Source organism: Microcebus murinus, chromosome 2, assembly GCF_040939455.1.
Source record: "Microcebus murinus isolate Inina chromosome 2, M.murinus_Inina_mat1.0, whole genome shotgun sequence".
NCBI classification, from domain to species: domain Eukaryota; kingdom Metazoa; phylum Chordata; class Mammalia; order Primates; family Cheirogaleidae; genus Microcebus; species Microcebus murinus.
Window position 1 is genome coordinate 13,763,663 of NC_134105.1, and position 19,769 is coordinate 13,783,431.

A 19,769-nucleotide genomic window follows, 5' to 3' on the forward strand; every position below is an offset into this window, starting at 1 on the left:
CACCTCAGCAACCACTCCTTCCTTCTCTATCCCCTGCAGGACAAAGTTGCAGCTTCTCTGATTTATTTATTTATTTATTTATTGAGACACAGTCTCACTCTATTGCCTTGGCTAGCATGCCGTGGTGTCAGCCTAGCTCACAGCAACCTGCAACTCCTGGGCTCAAGTGATCCTTCTATCTCAGCCTCCCGAGTAGCTGGGACTACAGGCATGCACCACCATGCCCGACTAATTTTTTTTTCTGTTATTGTTAGTTGGCCAATTAATTTGTTTCTATTTTTAGTAGAGACGGGGTCTCACTCTTGCTCAGGCTGGTTTCAAACTCCTAACCTCAAGCGATCTGCCCGCCTCGGCCTCTCAGAGAGCTTCTCTGATTTAATGTCACTCTCACTTCTGGGGCCAAGCTGTCCTATCCCTTTGCCCACGGTATATGTAATGGTTTCCAGGTCTCAGCTCTGCCTGGAGGTGACCACAGCCCTTGTCAGCCACTGTGGCCACAGATAGTTCGGTTCACCAAGATGCAAGAGGTAATAAAAGGTATTAGCATAGAATGGAAAAGATGGTAAATTTTGTTATGTGTATTTCACCACTGATTGTAAAAAGCGTCATAGAGTCTAGTTTGGCCTGAAAAACACCATTAGGGATTACCTTTTGCAGGTTCTTGGTTTTAGGGACAGAGTACGGAGATTAGAAAGGATTTTTTCAGAGTCATGCAGGAAGTGAGCAGCAGAGCCAAGACTGAGAGACCTGTCCTCACTTCCAGACTGAGGTGTCTCTCACAAGCTGATCATATCCTCCCATTAAGAAGTAGGATGCAGCCAGGCGCGGTGGCTCACGCCTGTAATCCTAGCACTCTGGGAGGCCGAGGCGGGCGGATCGCTCAAGATCAGGAGTTCAAAACCAGCCTGAGCAAGAGCAAGACCCTGTCTCTACTATAAACAGAAAGAAATTAATTGGCCAACTAATATATAAAGGAAAAAATTAGCCGGGCATGGTGGCGCATGCCTGTAGTCCCAACTACTCGGGAGGCTGAGGCAGCAGGATTGCTTGAGCCCAGGAGTTTGAGGTTGCTGTGAGCTAGGCTGATGCCATGGCACTCACTCTAGCCTGGGCAACAAAGTGAGACTCTGTCTCAAAAAAAAAAAGAAGTAGGATGCCTGTTCCCCCGGGCTTTTCCCACTTCAAGTATTAGCCATTCCTCCCCTCCATGCGTCTGGGGTCACAGCCAATCATCAGAATTTATCTAGCAAGCACTTACTGAGTGACACCTATTTGCCAGGCACTGTGCTGGGCTCCTAGAGAGGCATATGAGGCCACATCTGGTGGGGAAGGGAAATATATAACCAGATAACTACCCTATGACCTGCAAATTAAGTAACATCCCTATAATTACTTACATTAAAAAGTCAATGTAGGCCGGGCGCGGTGGCTCACGCCTGTAAGCCTAGCACTCTGGGAGGCCGAGGCAGGCGGATTGCTCGAGGTCAGGAGTTCGAAACCAGCCTGAGCAAGAGCGAGACCCCGTCTCTACTATAAATAGAAAGAAATTAATTGGCCAACTAATTTATATATATATAAAATTAGCCGGGCATGGTGGCGCATGCCTGTTATCCCAGCTACTTGGGAGGCTGAGGCAGGAGGATTGCTTGAGCCCAGGAGTTTGAGGTTGCTGTGAGCTAGGCTGATGCCATGGCACTCACTCTAGCCTGGGCAACAAAGTGAGACTCTGTCTCAGGAAAAAAAAAAAAAAAAAAAGTCAATGTAGGCCAGGTGTGGTGGCTCATACCTGAAATCCTAGCACTCTGGGAGGCTGAGGCGGGTGGATCGCTCAAGGTCAGGAGTTCGAGACCAGCCTGAGCAAGAGTGAGACACCCCCCCCCCCCGTCTCTATTATAAATAGAAACAAATTAATTGGCCAACTAAAGATATATAGAAAATAAATTAGCTGGGCATGGTGGTGCATGCCTGTAGTCCCAGCAACTCGGGAGGCTGAGGCAGGAGGATCGCTTGAGCTCAAAGTTTGAGGTTGCTGTGAGCTAAACTGACACCACGGCACTCTAGCCCAAGCAACAGAAGTGAGACTCTGTCTCAAAAAAAAAAGAAAAAAAAAAAAAGTCAACATCATATCCTTCCTCTGCTCAAAGCCCTCCACTGTGTTTCTTTTCCTACAAAGGGGAAAGTGGATCCAGGGGCCCTGGGAACAGACAAACCTAGGTCCTGACCCCAGCTCTGCAACTTGTGTGTGTGGTAAGGAATAAATAACATGAAATTTACTACTTTATTTTTAAGTGTACTGTTCAGCAGCATTAAATACATTCATATTGCCATGTAACCGTCACCACTATGTATCCATCTGTACAGCGTTTTTCTTTTTTTTTTGGAGATGGGGTCTTACTATGTTGGCCAGGCTGGCCTTAAACTCCTGGGCTCAATCAATCCTCCTGCCTCGGCCTCTGAACATCTGGGATTACAGGTGGGCACTAGCACATCCAGTTATCTCCAGAATTTTCTCATCATCCCAAACTGAAGCTCTGTGCTCATTAAACAACTCCCCATTGCTTCTGTCCCTAGCCCCTGAAAGCCGCCCCTCTACTTCCTGTCTCTATGAATTTGACTACTCTAGGCACCTCATGTGAAGTGAAATCATACATTATTTGTCCTTTTCTGATTGGCTTATTTCACTTAGCATAATGTTTTCAAGGTTTATTTATGTGTGGCATGTATCAGAATTTTACTCGATTTTAGGGCTAAATAATATCCCATGGTGTGGATATACCGTGTTTTGTTTATCCACTCAAACATCAGTGGAAGGCCGGGCGCGGTGGCTCACGCCTGTAATCCTAGCTCTCTGGGAGGCTGAGGCGGGCGGATTGCTCGAGGTCAGGAGTTCGAAACCAGCCTGAGCAAGAGCGAGACCCCGTCTCTACTATAAATAGAAAGAAATTAATTGGCCAACTAATATATATAGAAAAAATTAGCCGGGCATGGTGGCGCATGCCTGTAGTCCCAGCTACTTGGGAGGCTGAGGCAGAAGGATTGCTTGAGCCAGGAGTTTGAGGTTGCTGTGAGCTAGGCTGACGCCACGGCACTCACTCTAGCCTGAGCAACAAAGTGAGACTCTGTCTCAAAAAAAAAAAAAAAAAAAAAAAAAACATCAGTGGAGATTTGAGTTGTTTCCACCTTTTGGTTATTGTGAAGAATGCGGATATGAATATAGGTATACACATATCTGTTCAGTTTCCTGCTTTCAATTCTTTGGGGTATATACCTAGAAGTGAACTGCTGGATCATATAGTAATTCTATATTTAATTTTTTGAGGAAATGCCACACTACTTTCTATAGTAGCTGTGCCATTTTACATCATCTCCACCAGCAACGCACAAAAGTTCCAATATCTCCACATCCTCTTCAACACTTGTTATTTTCTGTTGGAAGAGGGGCTCTTTTTATTATTATTTTTATTGTAGCCATGGAGGTGGTATCTCATTGTGGTTTTGATTTGCATTTCCCTAATCCTTTGTGATGTTGAACATCTTTCCATGTGCTTATTGACCATTGTTAACCTTCAGAGAAATGTCTATTCAAGTCTTTTACCCATTTTTTAATTGGGTGGTTTATTTTTGTTATAGAAGTACTTTCCAGCTCTGCCACTTTTAACCATGTGTCCTTGAGTCACTGTGCCTCACTCTCCTCAACGGTAAAAAGATAACTTTTTACGCCCAGCACAGTGGCTCACACCTGTACGCCCATCACTTTGGGAGGCTGAGGAGGAGGATCACTTGAGGCCAGGAGTTCGAGACCAGTCTGGGCAACAGAGTGAGATCCTGTCTCTATAGACATTTTAAAAGTTAGCCAAGTGTGGTGGCTTGAGACTATAGTCCCAGGTACTCAGGAGGCTGAGGCAGGAGGATGGCTTGAGCTCAGGAGTTTGAGGCTGCAGTGAGCTATGATCATGCGACTATACTCCAGCCTGGGTGACAGAGTGAGACCCTGTCTCAAAAAATAAAAATAAAAACAATATTTTAAGAAGAACCTATTAATTTTTTATTTCCTAGAGCTGTTGTAAAGATTTAAAAAGCAAGCAAGCAGAAACCAACCATTAGGGAGTCTGGCTGATGAAAACAATAACTAGCATTTGGTGAGCACTCTTTATAGGCCAGGCATTAGGCAAAGCTCTTGACATGTATTAACTCATTTAATCAGGCTCTGGGTACTAATAGTGACAGCATGTAGGAGGTGAACCATGGCAAGGGCTTCCATTTTCCCTTGTCCAGCTAATCACCAGGCTTGCTCAAGAGGAGGCTGCTGGATGTGCTGGGGACGAAGCAGCCTTTGACCTTGCTGATGCCAGCTTTTATTAGCAGAACCCTCACACACAGCAAATCCACTGAGCTACCCCGTTACTGAAATCAACCTGCACCTCCACTGGGCCTGGCACCATGAAAGGTCTCTAATACCTGCCTAACGTGCCTCCAGCACTCTCTAAGCCAAAGGACTTCACACAATCACCCATACACCCATTGTGAATCTGGAAACCACATCCTTGTAATCTGGGTAGTCCAGCCTTCCCCTGGCCCAGCGTGAACCTGATGCCATTTAAATGTCCTGCCAAGCTTGCTGCCTTGAGAAAATCCTGGATTCTGATTTACTGCCTATCTAATGACTGGAAGAGGAAGCTGGATTTCCAGCTGCCCACAGCTGGCGCCAAGCACCAGGCTGGCTGCAATGATCACCGTGGGAGCCAGCCAGCCAGCCTGGCCTGCCCTGCCTACACACCAGACACCTGGAAAGAGGCTGAAGCGTTGCTATGTTCTGCCTTTTTCCACCAGCATGAGAATGAAAATAGCAGTGATTTAGAATTAATTCTGCAGATGAACATTTTTCAGCTTCCCAAATTTGGCAATCTTTCTCTCTCTCTCTTTTTTTTTTTCCGCCCTCATTGCATGCCTTTTCTTCCACTTAAATAGAGAGGTTGAAGAAGATACTTAGTTCTCACCTTTTATGCAGGGTAAGTGGGTCTTGGGTAGAGTCCAAGTTTCTCAGCCAGGCACCTGCCACCCCATCACATCTGGCTCTTGCCAATCTCTGTAGCCTCAGTTCCCGCCACTTTCTCATTAACATGCCCTGAACAGCCATGTCCCTTCATGTCTCTGAGTCTTTCCACACACTGCTGCCTCCACCTGGAGTGTCTCCTGCTCCTGGATTGCTAGAAGCTCCTATTTATCCTTCAAAATCCAGGTCAGGTTTTGTGGGGTTTTTTGTTTTTTCTTTTTTTTAATAAATCAGGGGAAAGCGTGAACAGAGTCCCCCACTACCACAAATTATGCAGTCGAGTTTCCCATGTTTGGGGAAATCGCAGGAGTCAGCACATCTGGAGTGCAATGGATAAGCCTTGCCCTGGGAAAACCACCTTCGTGATCATGGTATCTCCCCTGCCAGGTACTTTTTTTTTTTTGAGACAGAGTCTCACTCTGTTGCCCAGGCTAGAATGCCGTGGCATAAGCCTAGCTCACAACAACCTCAAACTCCTGGGCTCAAGCGATCCTCCTGCCTCAGCCTCCCAAGTAGCTGGGACTACAGGCATGCGTCACCATGCCCAGCCAATTTTTTTTATATATATATATATATATATTTTAGTTGTCCAGCTAATTTCTTTCTATTTTTATTTATTTATTTTTTTAGTAGAGATGGGGTCTCACTCTTGCTCAAGCTGGTCTCAAACTCCTGAGCTCAAACGATCTGCCAGCCTCAGCCTCCCAGAGTGCCGGGATTACAGTTGTGAACCACCATGCCTGGCCTGTGTTTTTTTTTTTTTTTTCTTTGAGACAGGGTCTGGCTCTGTTGCCCAGGCTAGAGTGCAGCAGCATCATCATAGCTCATTGCAGCCTCAAACTCCTGGGCTCCAGCTATCCTCTTGCCTCAGCCTCCTGACTATAGGCACAAACCACCATGCCCAGCTAATTTTTTTTTTTTGTAGGGGGTCCTTGCTATGTTGCTCAGGCTAGCTGAGACCTTTGTTAAATCCCTTCACCCTCTGAGCTTTGCTCTCTCAGGGGAATTACAGTAGTTCCAATGTTCCAGCAAAAGAGCTAGCACAGTACTGGGCACATAAGAAATCATCAATGAATGAGGCTCCTCTTCCTGTTGCTTCAGATTTTCCTTATCTTTCCTACAGTAGAAGCTCTCTGGGAGGGGAAATTCCACGTGGCTGGTAGTAGAACTGCACTCAACTTGAACTCATGGGCCAGAAGGGTACAGTGGTTAAAGCTCAAGCTCTGGAGCCAGGATGCTTGGGTTCAAATCTCAGCTCATTAACTGTTGTATAACCTTGGGCAAGACATTTAACTTTACCTCAGTCTCTTTATCTGTATTATAGTCATGCTAATAATAGCATCGATATCATAAGACTTTATAATGAGTAAGTGAAAGAGTGCTTGATAGTGCTTGGTAGTAAGCACTCACAAAACCAAAACATGAGCCACTCTTGTATTCAAGGTGAATGTAATACCTTGCACTGACTCAGTTTGGTCATCCTCATGGCTGCTTGTGACTGGATCTACCACCGTGACTTGGGTCTGTGGAGACTTGAATCCCTGGACTGCCATTCCGTGCTGCCCTCACCCCACTCCTGGCCTGGAAGTATGGGGAACCTGGCTGCGGAGAGCTGTCCCGGGCACCGTGTGGGGGCAAAGCCCAGGCTCTGGAGTCAAGCCCAGCCGGGTTTGAATCAGCTTTGCCACTTCCTAACTGGGCTGCTTTTCCTCTCCAGACCCCAGTTTCCTGCTAAGAACAACAATGTCTATCTTACAGAGCTGATTTGAGCATTAGAGGAGATAACACGCAAAGCGAGGGGCATGGGGCCAGGCCCAGAGTAGATGCTCGGTGAATAGCGGCCCCTCCCTCACCCTGTGGCTGGCATTCTGCCCCTGCCTGCTCTGGCACTGCCCACCAAGTTCAGAAGTGGCTGCTGCAGCTGTCATTTCTGAAAATACATTGCCTGGCTGCTTTTGTCTTTTCATCCACGTCCTCCCCAAGCCCCTGAACATTCCCAAATCAAGGGTTTCAAAAGACAAAGAACCCGCGCTGACCTATCCTTGCCACTATGTTGGCAAATGTCCCAGAGGATCTTGCTCCTCCTGTCACTGAGCTTGACATTCGGCTCCCTCAGTCAAATTCACTCATATCTGACAAGATTAAGGAGAAAAATAGGCAGAGATGATCAAAAGGGCTGACAAAGACTCTTGGGGCAACTCTCCCAGCAGGATTTCATGCCACACAAAAGTGCATGCAGGGGGTGTTCCATAAAAGCTCCTCCACTCACAGGCATCCCTCATGCCTAGAGATACCAAAAAATGGTTCCCATGACAACGCTGCTGCAAATGTTATATATAAATGTGTGCGTGTGCTCCTGTGTGTATACAGCCACACACAGATGCACGGAAATAAACTCTTGGCACAAATTTTTCCTGTTCCAAACGTGAAATAACCTGCAAGATTGATTGCTGGAGAAGAGGACAAAGAAGGTTTTGAACAAATAATGCTTCCAACAGACTGGCTGTGTGTGATATACACCTGTTTATATATGAGTCTGTTTTGTTTCCCGCACCTGGAATATAGTAGATATTCAATAAATAATTGTTGAAGGAATGAATAAGTGATGAATAAGTAGAAGACAGGGAAGGAGAGATGGAGGAAGAGAGGCAGCCTGGAACGTCAGAGCGGGAAGGGCTCCAGCTGAGTATCCAATCTAATCTAACCTTCCTATTTTTGTGTTGGAGAAACTGAGGCTCAGAGAAGGCAAGGAATCTTACTGAAAACCACAAAAGGAATTACTACTAGCAGAGCCCTAGTCCCGGAACTTCATTAAGTAAGCACTTAATGAATGAGTTAAATTTCTATCTGAATAATAAACATATATTGAGCAATTATTATGTGCCAGCAACTAGGTATGTACAGACATTATCGCACATAAAATTTGCAAATGCGCAAGGGATGCATTTAATAGGAGTCCCATTTAACAGAGATGGAAACTGCAGCTCTGAAAGGTGAAGTCACTTGACCAAGGTTATAGAGCTAGGTGTTGCTTGGAGTAGGGTTTATTTCAGTATTCATTTTTTAAAACAGAGTCTCAGTCTGTTGCCCTGAGTAGAGTGCCATGCCATCCGCCTAGCTCACCACAACCTCAAACTCCTGGAGTCAAGGGATCCTCCTGCCTCAGCCTCCCAAGAAGCTGGGACTACAGGCGTGCACCATGACACCCAGCTAACATTTCTATTTTTAGTAGAGACAGGGTCTCAGATCTTGGTCAGGCTGGTCTTGAACTCCTGACCTCAACTGATCCTCCCACCTCGGCCTCCAAGAGTGCTAGGATTACAGGCGTGAGCCACGGCGCCTGTCCTGGAGTAGCGTTTAAACCCAGGTCGCTCAAACACCAGGTTCTGGACCCCTGCATTACAGCCTCTCTCTGAACTGAAGGGCAGGGGCTCGGGCCAGGGATCATTAGCTCTGTTCTTGCAGGTACTGGGGCTCAGAGAAGTGAAGTAACTTGCCCAAGTCAGGAAGCTGAAGGGGAAGGATTAGAACTCACATTTTTAGGCACCCAGTCCAGGATTCCCTGTTTCCTCTCTGCCTAAGGAGGACCAACACCTAAGGAATGGGAGGCTGCCTCCCGTCAGCCCCAGAATAAGCCATCTGGCTGGGCAAGGGGAAGGGACCCCTCTGGCTGGCTTTGCGTCCCAGGACTCAGTCTTCAGGAACATCCAAGTGTGCTTCTAGGCGTCTCTTTGGGTTTTTCCGCCCTCTGGTGGTCATATCTTGAAACTAGCAAGAAACAGCTCACCCTAACTCCCTAGCACACTCCTTCTAGAACCAGGTGTTTTGCTCTAGTGCTCTGGAAAGAAACGGAGATGGTACATACGGTTGAGGTGCAGGCTCCCTGCTGCCCTGGATGGGCTATGGTCCCCTTTTTTCTCTGCTTCCTCACTGGTCTCCCCACCTCCACTCTAGCTCTTCTCCAATCCACTCTCCACACAGCCTGCAGAACAGCTTTTAAAGACCCATGGGTAATTAGTCAGGTGTGGTGGGGCACCCCTGCAGTCCCAGCTACGGCGGAGGCTCAGGTGGGAGGACCGCTTGAGCCTGGAAGTTTGAGGTTGCAGTGAGCTATGATTGTACCACTGCGCTCCAGCCTGAGGGACAGAGTGAGACCCTATCATAAAAAAAAAAAAAAAAAAATGACCCAAAACTGATCATTTTACTCATTCCCTTCTTATACTCTCCAGTAGTTTCCCACTGCTCTCAGGATAAAGCCCAGTCCTCATGTGGTCTGCAGAACCCCGCCAGTGGTTGCTGCTTCTCTCTCCCTCCATCCTCCTACTGTCCCTCCTCTCCAGCCATGCTGGCTTTCATCTAGTTGCTTGCATGCCCAGACTTCCTCCTAATTCAGCCTTTACAAGTGCTTATCCCTTTGCGTGGCATGCTAGCAAATTCCTGCTTGGTTTTTTTTTTTTTTTTTTGAGACAGAGTCTCACTCTGTTGCCCTGGCTAAAGTGCTGTGGCATCAGCCTAGCTCACAGCAACCTCAAACTCCTGGGCTCGAGCGATCCTTCTGCCTCAGCCTCCCGAGTAGCTGGGACTATAGGCATGCACCACCATGCCTGGCTAATTTTTCCTATATATTTTTAGCTGATCAATTAATTTCTTTCTATTTTTTTTATTTTCGCTCTTGCTCAGGCTAGTCTCTAACTCCTGACCTTGATCGATCCACCACCTTGGCCTCCCAGAGTGCTAGGATTACAGGCTCCTGCTTGTTCTTGAGTCTCAGTTCAAAGGTTACTTCCTCAGAGATACACTGTTACATCCCCCCCCACTTCCAGTTTTAGAGTGCTCTTTGGACTAGCAATTACTTGTTCAGCGACTGCCTTTCTTGATAACTAACAACCAGAACTCTTTCTCATTCCACGCTATATTCCCAACACTTAACACAATTTCTAGCATATACTAGGTTCTCAATGTTTGCTGAATGAATAAGTGACTGAAGGAATTAACAAAACAAATAAAAACTCCTGATAGTTATTAAGCACTATATGCCAGGAAGTAGTCTAAATTCTTTTTTGTTGTTGCCTGGCGAGAGTGCTGTGGCCTCAGCCTAGCTCACAGCAACCTCAAACTCCTGGAGGCTCAAGTGATCCTTCTGCCTCAGCCTCCCAAGTAGCTGGGATTATAAGTGTGTACCACGATGCCCAACTAATTTTTCTATTTTTAGTAGAGACAAGGTCTCACTCGTGCTTGGGCCGGTCTTGGACTTGAGACCTCAAGCGATCTTCCCGCCTCAGCCTCCCAAAGTGCTAGTATTATAGGCATTAGCCACTGCACCCGGCCTCAAGTGATCCTTCTGCCCCAGCCTCCCAAGTAGCTGGACTAGAGGTATGTGCCACCACACCCAGCCTAAATTCTTTATACGTATAAATTGAATTTTCTCACAAATCTCAAAACTCATTTGACAGACGAGGAAACCGAGCCTCAAAGTGGTTACCCAACTTGCACACGGTAACAGAGGGAGTCACCATGGGAGCCAGGACTTAAACCCAGACAGTCTGAGCTGGGTCATACCTTTTGGTTTGTAGCCTCTGTTCCCACCACCCATACTGTTCTCACCCTCCATCCTGGCCTCATAGCATTTCTCAGCCTTCTGTGCCTCTGAGCCTTTGCACAGCTAAGAAAGCAGAGACTCAGGGATCAATGATGCTGCATTTATGTCTGTTTCCTGCTCTTCATTTAAAAGTCCTTTTTTTTTTTTTTTTTTTTGAGACAGAGTCTCGCTTGTTGCCCAGGCTAGAGTGAGTGCCACGGCGTCAGCCTAGCTCACAGCAACCTCAAACTCCTGGGCTCAAGCAATCCTGCTGCCTCAGCCTCCCGAGTAGCTGGGACTACAGGCATGCGCCACCATGCCCGGCTAATTTTATATATATATTAGTTGGCCAATTAATTTCTTTCTATTTATAGTAGAAACGGGGTCTCGCTCTTGCTCAGGCTGGTTTTGAACTCCTGACCTCGAGCAATCCGCCCGCCTCAGCCTCCCAGAGTGCTAGGATTACAGGCGTGAGCCACCGCGCCCGGCTTAAAAGTCCTTTTTAACCATTACCTCCCGTGAGCTCTGCAAGAAGTGGGCATCATTAGCCTCATCTTACAGGTACAGAAGCAGACTCAGAAAAGCTAAATGATTTCCTCTAAATACACAGCAAGTACATATTGTGCATCTACTATGTGCCAAGCATAGTATGGAATTCAAGCAAAACTTGTAAGAAATGCTACAGGCCATGTGGGCTAGCATGAAATGACAGGACTTCCAGAGTGACAGAAACAAGGGGAGTCTGCGCCACTTCCAGGATTTTCTCCATAGCCCTCCATCAGGTGCAAGTTTGGAGGAGCAGGGGGGCTGCTGCTGCAGCAAAAGTGGGACTCAGCCTCATCGAGGCCCTGCCCGCACATAGAACGAAAGCGCTAGCCTGCTGGGGAAGGCAGCAAAGCTTCGCCTTCAGAGCACGTGTGAAGACCCATTGCAGCTGGGGAAGAGGGAGGGGTATAAAACCACTCTGGATCCTATACCAATACCATACAAGGCTCCTCTCATTGGGGCAGAGGCAGGAAACTCTCCCACATAAGATCCACCAAAGTTTTGCTGCCATGGCGGAGGGGCAGAGGAGCAGAGGAGCAAGATGACCGAGGAAGCCCCACTCTCAAGACCCAGGAATATGGAGTTTGCCTAAGACTGAGGCTGAACCAGGACCAAAGACAACCCCTCCCCACCTGGCAAGCATGCACCAAGTAACAAGCAATAGCAATCTAACTAAGGGGTGGAAAGTTGATGAGTGGAGCAAGAACACTGAGAAAATCCCAACAGCAACCCAGCCCTCATCCTAAATTGAGATGATGCTGAAAGATTGGAAAGCCAGTAGTACAATGAAGGTAACCATAGCAACAACAAAATCCAAACCCAGCTCAACCCCTAACTAGACTGATTTAAGCTCCTATACTAATTGTTTACATGCCCATTTCCAAGAATGAATATGATTAAATTAAGTCTCTACTGTCCTACCCACAATGTTAGTCATTTAGAAAAAAATTATAAAACACGAAATAGCAAGGAAAAAAGATCTGCTTTCAAGATACAAAGCAATCTACCAAGTCAGACTCAGAAATGATGCAGTGGTTTAAACTATTAGACTGGGGAATTGTAAGTCGTCATGATTTCTATGATAAAGGTGCTAGTAGACTAGAAGGACCACAAACATAAACAGATGGGTAATGTCAGCAGAGATGGGACTATCAGAGTCAAATGGAAACTCTAGAAATAAAACAAAAAATTGTGCTAACAGATATGAGGAATGCCTTCTATGGGCTTATCAGTAGATTCAACAAAACCGAGGAAAGAATCAGTAAACCTGAAACTATGTTGATTCAAATTACCTAAACTGGGCCGGGAGTGGTGGCTCACGCCTGTAATCCTAGCACTCTGAGAGACCGAAGCAGGAGAATCGTTTGAGCTCAGGAGTTCGAGACCAGCCTGAGCAAGAACGAGACCCTGTCTCTAGTAAAAACAAAAAGAAATTAATTGCTCAACTAAAAATATATAGAGAAAATTAGCTGGGCATGTTGGTGCATGCCTGTAGTCCCAGCTACTCGGGAGGCTGAGGCAGGAGGATCGCTTGAGCCCAGGAGTTTGAGGTTGTTGTGAGCTAGGCTGACGCCACGGCACTCTAGCCAGGGCAACAGAGTGAGACTCTGTCTCAAAAAAAAAAAAAAAAAAAAAAGAAAGAAATTATCCAAACAAAACAAACAAACCAAAAAACAGAAAAGAGCATCTAACAACTGTGGGAAAATATAAAATCCCACTCTACATGTAATTGGAATTACAGAAGGAAGAGAGAGAGGGAGCAGAAGAAATATTTGAAGAGATAATGGCCGAGAATTTTTCAAAATAGTGAAAGACATCGAACCATAAATCCAAAAAGTCACAGAGAACATCCAACAGGATAAATCCACCATCTCCAACAAAAACAAAAACAAAAAAACACACATCGATACATCATAGTCAAACTGCTGAAAAACAAAAATAAAGAGACTGTTCTGGCTAGGCGTGGTGGCTCACGCCTGTAATCTTAGCACTCTGGGATGCCAAGAGGGGAGGATAGCTTGAGGTCAGGAGTTCAAGACTACCCTGAGCAAGAGCGAGACCCCGTCTCTACTAAATATAGGAAAAATTAGCCGGGCATGGTGGCGCATGCCTGCAGTCCCAGCTACTCGGGAGGCTGAGGCAGGAGGATTGCTTGAGCCTAGGAGTTTGAGGTTGCTGTGAGCTAGGCTGACGCCATGGTACTCTAGCCACGGCATTCACTCTAGCCTGGGCAACAAAGAGAGACTCTGTCTCAAAAAATAATAATAATAAAAGAAAAGAAAACAAAGAAGAGACAGTTCTGAAGGCAACCTGCATTAGTCAGGGTTTTCCGGAGAAACAGGCTATACGTGTGGTAGACAGATAGAAATGGATTACAAGGAATTGGCTCATGCAGTGATGGAGGTGTGCGAGTCCTAAGATCTGAGGTGAGTCAGCAAGCGGGAGACCCAGGAGAGTCAATGGTCCAGTTCCAGGCTGAGTCCAAAGGCCTGGGAACCAAGAGAGCCGGTGGTGTAGTTTCTGTCCCATGACCAGCACGTTTGAGACCCAGGAAGAGTGAGTGTTTCAGTTCTAGTCTGAGGCAGGAGGAAAAAGCTGATGTCCCAGTTTGAAGGCAACCAGGTAGGAAGATTTTGTTCTACTGGGGCTTACAATTGATTAGACGAGGCCCACCCATGTTAGGGAGGCCAGTCTGCTTTACTCATGCTACTGAATGTTGATCTCATCCAAAACACCCTCACAGAAACATCCAGGATCATGGTTGATAAAATATCTAACCACCTCATGGCTCCATCAAGTTGACACATAAAATTAATCGTCACACAGCCAAAGGGGAAAAAAGGACACGTTATTACATACAGAGGAACAATGATAAGAATTACAGCTGGCTTATCAGAATCTATCTATGCAAGCAGAAGAAAATGAACCGACATCTTTGAAGTGCCAAGAAATTGTCAACCTGGAATTCTATATGCAGAAAAAATACCTTTCAAAAGTGAAGGTGCTGGCTGGGTGTGGTGGCTCACGCCTGTAATCCTAGCACTCTGGGAGGCCGAGGCAGGAGGATTGTTTGAGCTCAGGAGTTCGAGACCAGTTTCAGCAAGAATGAGACCCTGTCTCTACTAAAAATAGAAAGAAATTAGATGCGCATATAAATGCTTAGTGTACAAAAAAAAAAATTAGATGCGCAGCTAAAAATCGAAAAAAAAAAAAATTAGCTGGGCATGGTGGTACATGCCTGTAGTCCTAGCTACTTGGGAGGCTGAGGCAGGAGGATAACTTGAGCCCAGGAGTTTGAGGTTGCTGTGAGCTAGGCTGACACCACAGCACTCTAGCTAGGGCAAAAGAGCAAGGCTCTGTCTCAAAAAAAGAGAAGGTGCTGGTAACATGAATCCATAAATGGTATAAAATTGTATAGGACCGTACATGCACACACATACAGATGCATATAAAAACTGGTGGAATCTGAATAAGTTCTGTATTCTGCTTCATAGCATTGTACTCATGTCAGTTTCCTGAATTGACAATATTAGGTTTTAGTATTGTACATAGTTACATAAGATGGGAGAAACTAGGTAAGATTGAGAGAAGATAGGTGAAAGGTAAATAGGACTCTCAATACTATTTTTTGCAACTTCCTGCAAATAACGAGGGTTTCTTTTTCTTTTCTTCTCTTTTCTTTTTTTTTTTTTTTTTTTTAAGACAGGGTCTCACTCTGTTGCTCGGGCTAGAATGCAGTGGCATTATCATAGCTCACTGCAATGTCAAACTCCGAGGCTCAAGCGATCCTCCTGCCTCAGCCTCCTAAGTAACTAGGACTACAGGCACATGCCACAATGCTCGGCTAATTTTTCTAGTTTTTGTAGAAATGGGGTCTCTTAATGTTGCCCAGGCTAGTCTTGAACTCGTGGCCTTAAGCAATCCGTCCATCTCAGCCTCCCAAAGTGCTAGGATTACAGGTGTAAGCCCCATGCCCAACTTTTTCTTTCCTTCTCTCTTTTTTTTTTGAGACAGAGTCTCACTCTATTGCCCAGGCTAGAGTGCCGTGGCGTCAGCCTAGCTCACAGCAACCTCAAACTCCTGGGCTCAAGCCATCGTCCTGCCTCAGCCTCCCGAGTAGCTGGGACTACAGGCATGCACCCCCATGCCCAACTAATTTTTTTTTTTTCGATTTTTAGCTGCGCAGCTAATTTCTTTCTATTTTTTTTTTTTTTTTGTATAGATGGGGTCTCACTCTTGCTCAGGCTGGTCTTGAACTCCTGAGCTCAAAGGATCCGCCCACCTCAGCCTCTTAGAGTGCTGGGATTACAGGCGTGAGCCACCCCGCCCGGCCCCAACTTTTTTTTTTAAATGAAAGCACAACCGTTCTGTATTCTGACCGTGGTGATTATGTGATTCTACGCGTATCTCAAAACTCAGAACTGCACACAAAGAAATTCAATTTTACATTAGAAAATTTAAAAAATAAAAAGTAGGTATGATAAAGACTTCTTCAGATTAACAAAGCTGATAGAATTCATTACCAGCAGACCTGTTGTATAAAAAATCTTAAAGGAGGTTCTTCGGGTGGAAGAATATGATACCAGTTAGGCACTTGGAAATACTAAAGAAATAAAGATCTCCAGAAATGGTTAAAATGAAAGTAAACATAAAAGATATGTTTAAATTATTCTTAAACACCCTGAAAGATGATTGATTGTCTAAAGCAAAAATAATAGCAATGTATTGTAGATTTATAGATATGTAAACATAAAATGTCTGATGGGGTGGAGAGATTGAGGAGATGTTGGTCAAAGGACACAAAATTCCAGGTAGGCAGGAGGAATAAGTTCAAGAGATCTATGGTACGTGGTGACTCTAGTAAATAAGAATATATTGTATACTTGAAAATCGCTAAGAGAGCAGATTTTAAATGTTCTCACCATAGAAAAATGGTATGTGAGGCAATGCATATGTTAATTAGCTTGATTTAGCCATTCCACAATATATGTATGTATCAAAACATCATGTTGTATATCATAAATTTATATAATTTTTATTTTTCAATTAAAAAATAAATAAAATATATGAAAATAATACACAAAAGATGGGAGGGAGGAATTATGAGTATTCTGTCATACGATTCGCTATATGTGAAGCACCATAATATTATTCGAAGTCAGACTGAGATTAATTAAAGATACATATTGTAAACCTTAAGGCAAGGATTGGCAAACTATGCCCATGGGTCAGATGCACCCCACTGCTGTTTTTGTACAACGTGCAAGCTAGCATTTTTTAAAAACATTTTTACATTGCTGAAAGAAAATTAAAAGTAGAGTCATATTTCAGGATACATGAAAATTATATAAAATTCAAATTTCAGTGTCCATACAAGAAAATTGTATTGGCGCATGCTCTTTCATTTGTGTATTGTCTATGGCTGCTTTTGTGCTACAATAGCAGAATCAAGTAGTTGTGACAGAGTCAGAATAGTCTGCAAAGCCTAACATATTTACTGTCTGTCATCTACAGACAATGTTTGTCAGCCTCTGCTCTGTGGGTCTACTAAGCAGAGATTCTGGAATCTATGTTTTAGCTCAAGGAGTTAAAAAGGCTCTGACAGTTTGTTTGATTGGTTGCATGAAACATGGACCCAAAGGTGGCCTCCACTAAATGAAGTTGAAATGCCAGGACTGCCTTACCCTGCAGAGGGAGGAGCCCAAAGGCTTAGAGAGAATGGACTGTCAGAGTGGATTTGTCATGAAAGACCTATTTGCCCGCCCTGGGAGGGTCCAGAGGGCACACCTTCCACCACTGTGCTGAATACATTTTTTACAGGAGCCGCAGCTTTCTTGAAGAGCTCTGTGGTCTCTTTTCTCTTTAGGTCAGAAATTACAGTGGGAATTATTATAATTTCCCATTGGATTGGGATCCCTAAAAACAATGGGGATAATGGGATCCTGGGATAGCAGGGGGTCAAGTGGCAGCACTTACTTGCCAAAGACAAGGTGCACACAGTTACTGTACTGAACAGAAGAGCCAAAGCTGTAATCAGAATAGCCTGATGTACGGAGACCTATGCATGGGCTAGTCCATCATAGCATCCCTAGAAAAGAAAAAGATGAACAATCTACTAAATTCTGACTTGATCTGTATAAGCAGAAGAGTTCTATTGAGCGAACAGAAGTCTAATTTAAGTCACCAAAACAGAGAATCATGGCCTTTCAATCAGTTTCTAGACTTGAGCCAGTTTACAGACTTGGAGACGCAGAACCCCTTGGATGAAAGTGGGGGGACAGGAGCCCTGAGGAAGGCCCCTGTTACATTGCCAAAATGTATACTGTTGATCTTCCTCCCAGTCTTACTACAAGGCACCTGTGGCTATTTCCTTATGGAGAAAAGGAAATAATCAGACTTTCCAGGGCTTACTGGACACTGGCTCTGAACTGATACTAATTTTTGGAGACCCAGAATGTCACTGTGGTCCATCATCAGAGTAAGGGCTTTTGGAGGTCAGGTGATCAATGGAGTTTTAGCTCAGTCCTACTCATGGAGGGCCCAGTGGATGCACGAATCAATCCTGTGGCTATTTGCCCAGTTCTGGAATGTGTAATTGGAATAGATCTACTCAGCAGCTGGCAGAATCCCCACATTGGTTCCCTGACCTGTGATGTGACGGCTATTATGGTAGGAAAGGCCAAATAGAAGCCACTAGAACCACCTCTACCTACAAAATTAGTAAACCAAAAGCACACTTCATTTCCAGAGGGATTTCAGAGATTAGTGCCCCATCAAGGGCTTGAAAGGTGCAGGGGTGGTGATTCCCACCCTGCCCCCATTCAACTTGTCTATGTTTTTGGCCTGTACAAAAAACAAACAAGTCTTAGAGAGTGGCAGTGGATCATCATAAACTTAATCAGATAAGCGACTCCGCTGCAGCTGCTGTTTCAGATATGGTTTCATTGCTTGTGCAAAATGGCACATCCCCTGGTACCTGGTATGCAGCTACTGATCTGACAAATGCTTTTTCTCCCTACCTGTCCATAAGGGCCACCAGAAGCAGTTTTCTTTCATCGGGCAAAGCTGGCTATGCACCTTCACTGTCGCCCCCAGGGGTGTATCACCTCTCTACACTTATGTCATAATTTAGTTGCCAGGGATCTTGGTCACCCTTCCCTTCCACATGACATCACACTGGCCTGTGACATTGATGGCATGATGCTGAATGGACCTAGTAAGCAAGAAGTAGCAACTACTCTAGACTTGTTGGTAATACATTTCTGTGTCAGAAGGTGGGAAATAAATCCAACTAACATTCAGGGGCTTCTATCTCAACAACATTTCTAGGGGTCCAGCGGTACGTGTTAAGATATCCCTTTAAGATGAAGAATAGTTGTCACATCCAGCCCCTCCGACAACCAAGAAAGTGACACAGTGCCTGCTGGGCCTTTCGGATTTTGGAGGCAAAATATTCCTCACTTGGGTGTCTTACTCTGGCCCATCTACTGAGTGATCTGAAAAGCTGCTAGTTTTGAGTGGGACCCGGAACAAGAGAAGGGTCTGGAACAGGTCCAGGCTGCTATGCAAGCTGCTCTGCCACTTGGGCCATAGGATCCAGCAGATCCAAGGGCACTTGGAGTGTCATTGGCAGACAGAGATGGTTGGAGCCTTTGGCAGGCCCCTCTGGGTAAATCACAACACAGACCTTTAGGATTTTGGAGCAAAACTCCATCATGATATGTAGTGTGGATAACTATTCCACTTTTGAGAATCAGTTTTCAGGTTACTACAGGGCACTTGATCATGGGCCACCAAGTTACCATGCAACTTGAGCTCTCATGATGAAATGGGTATTATCTGACACACCAAGCCATAAAGTTAAGTATTTACAACAGCACTCATTATCAGATGGAAGTGGTATATTTGAGATTGAAGGTACAAGTTAATTGCATGAGGAGGTGGCCCAAATGTCCATGGCCCTTGCTTCTGCTACCTTTCCTTCTCTCTTCAAGCCCACATTATGGCCTCCTGGAGAGTTCCCTATAACCAGCTGATTGAGGAAGAGAAAACTGAGGCCTGGTTTAAGCTAGTTCCGCACAAATTGGACATCTACAGCATCTACAGCCTCTTTCTGGGACATCCCTGAAGGACAGTGGCAAAGATAAGTCCTCCCAATAGACGGAACTTTCAGCAGCCACCTGATTGTTTATCATGCCTAGAAGGTGAAATGGCCAGAGGCATGAGCCTACATGGATGCATGGCTGTGCTCAGCAGTTGGCTATACGGTAAAGAACTTGGAAAGAACATGACTAGACAAGTCTAGAGAAGAAGTTTGTGAATGGACCTCTCCAAATGGGCAAAGAATGTGAAGATCTTTGTTCCAATGCGAATGCTCAACAAAAGATGGCCTCAGCAAAGAAGGATTTAAAATTAAGTGGCTACGATGACCACTGTGGATTCCAATCAACTTCTCTCCCTTGCCATTCTTGTCATCACATAATGGGCTCATGAACCAAGAGGCCATGGTGGCAGGGATAGAGATTATGCTTGGACTCAGCCATATGCTTCTCTACCCATCAAGGTCTCTCTGGCTAAGGCACTGCCGAGTGC

At 45.3% G+C, this 19,769-nt stretch overlaps 1 protein-coding gene and 1 non-coding gene across 10 annotated transcripts in view; both read right to left on the reverse strand.

The window, feature by feature from the left end:
- Positions 1-18,290, reverse strand: part of EIF4G3 (eukaryotic translation initiation factor 4 gamma 3) — a 352,113-nt gene extending 333,823 nt beyond the window's left edge. For 7 of the 9 annotated variants that reach the window (XM_075994744.1, XM_075994737.1, XM_075994731.1 and 4 more), the window contains exons 1-3: positions 18,197-18,290; positions 17,154-17,265; positions 8,919-9,046 (exon numbers count right to left, since the gene is read on the reverse strand). The gene's annotated coding sequence lies outside the window, so the exon portion shown is untranslated. Of the gene's footprint in view, positions 1-8,918; positions 9,047-14,163; positions 14,297-17,153; positions 17,266-18,196 lie in introns of those variants that run through there. The other 2 variants (XM_075994735.1, XM_075994741.1) reach the window with 2 other exon arrangements.
- On the reverse strand, positions 5,285-5,448 carry LOC142869619 (U1 spliceosomal RNA). Its single transcript, XR_012918214.1, has one exon. It is a non-coding gene; the product is annotated as a U1 spliceosomal RNA (small nuclear RNA).
- Positions 18,291-19,769: the final 1,479 nt, after the last annotated feature.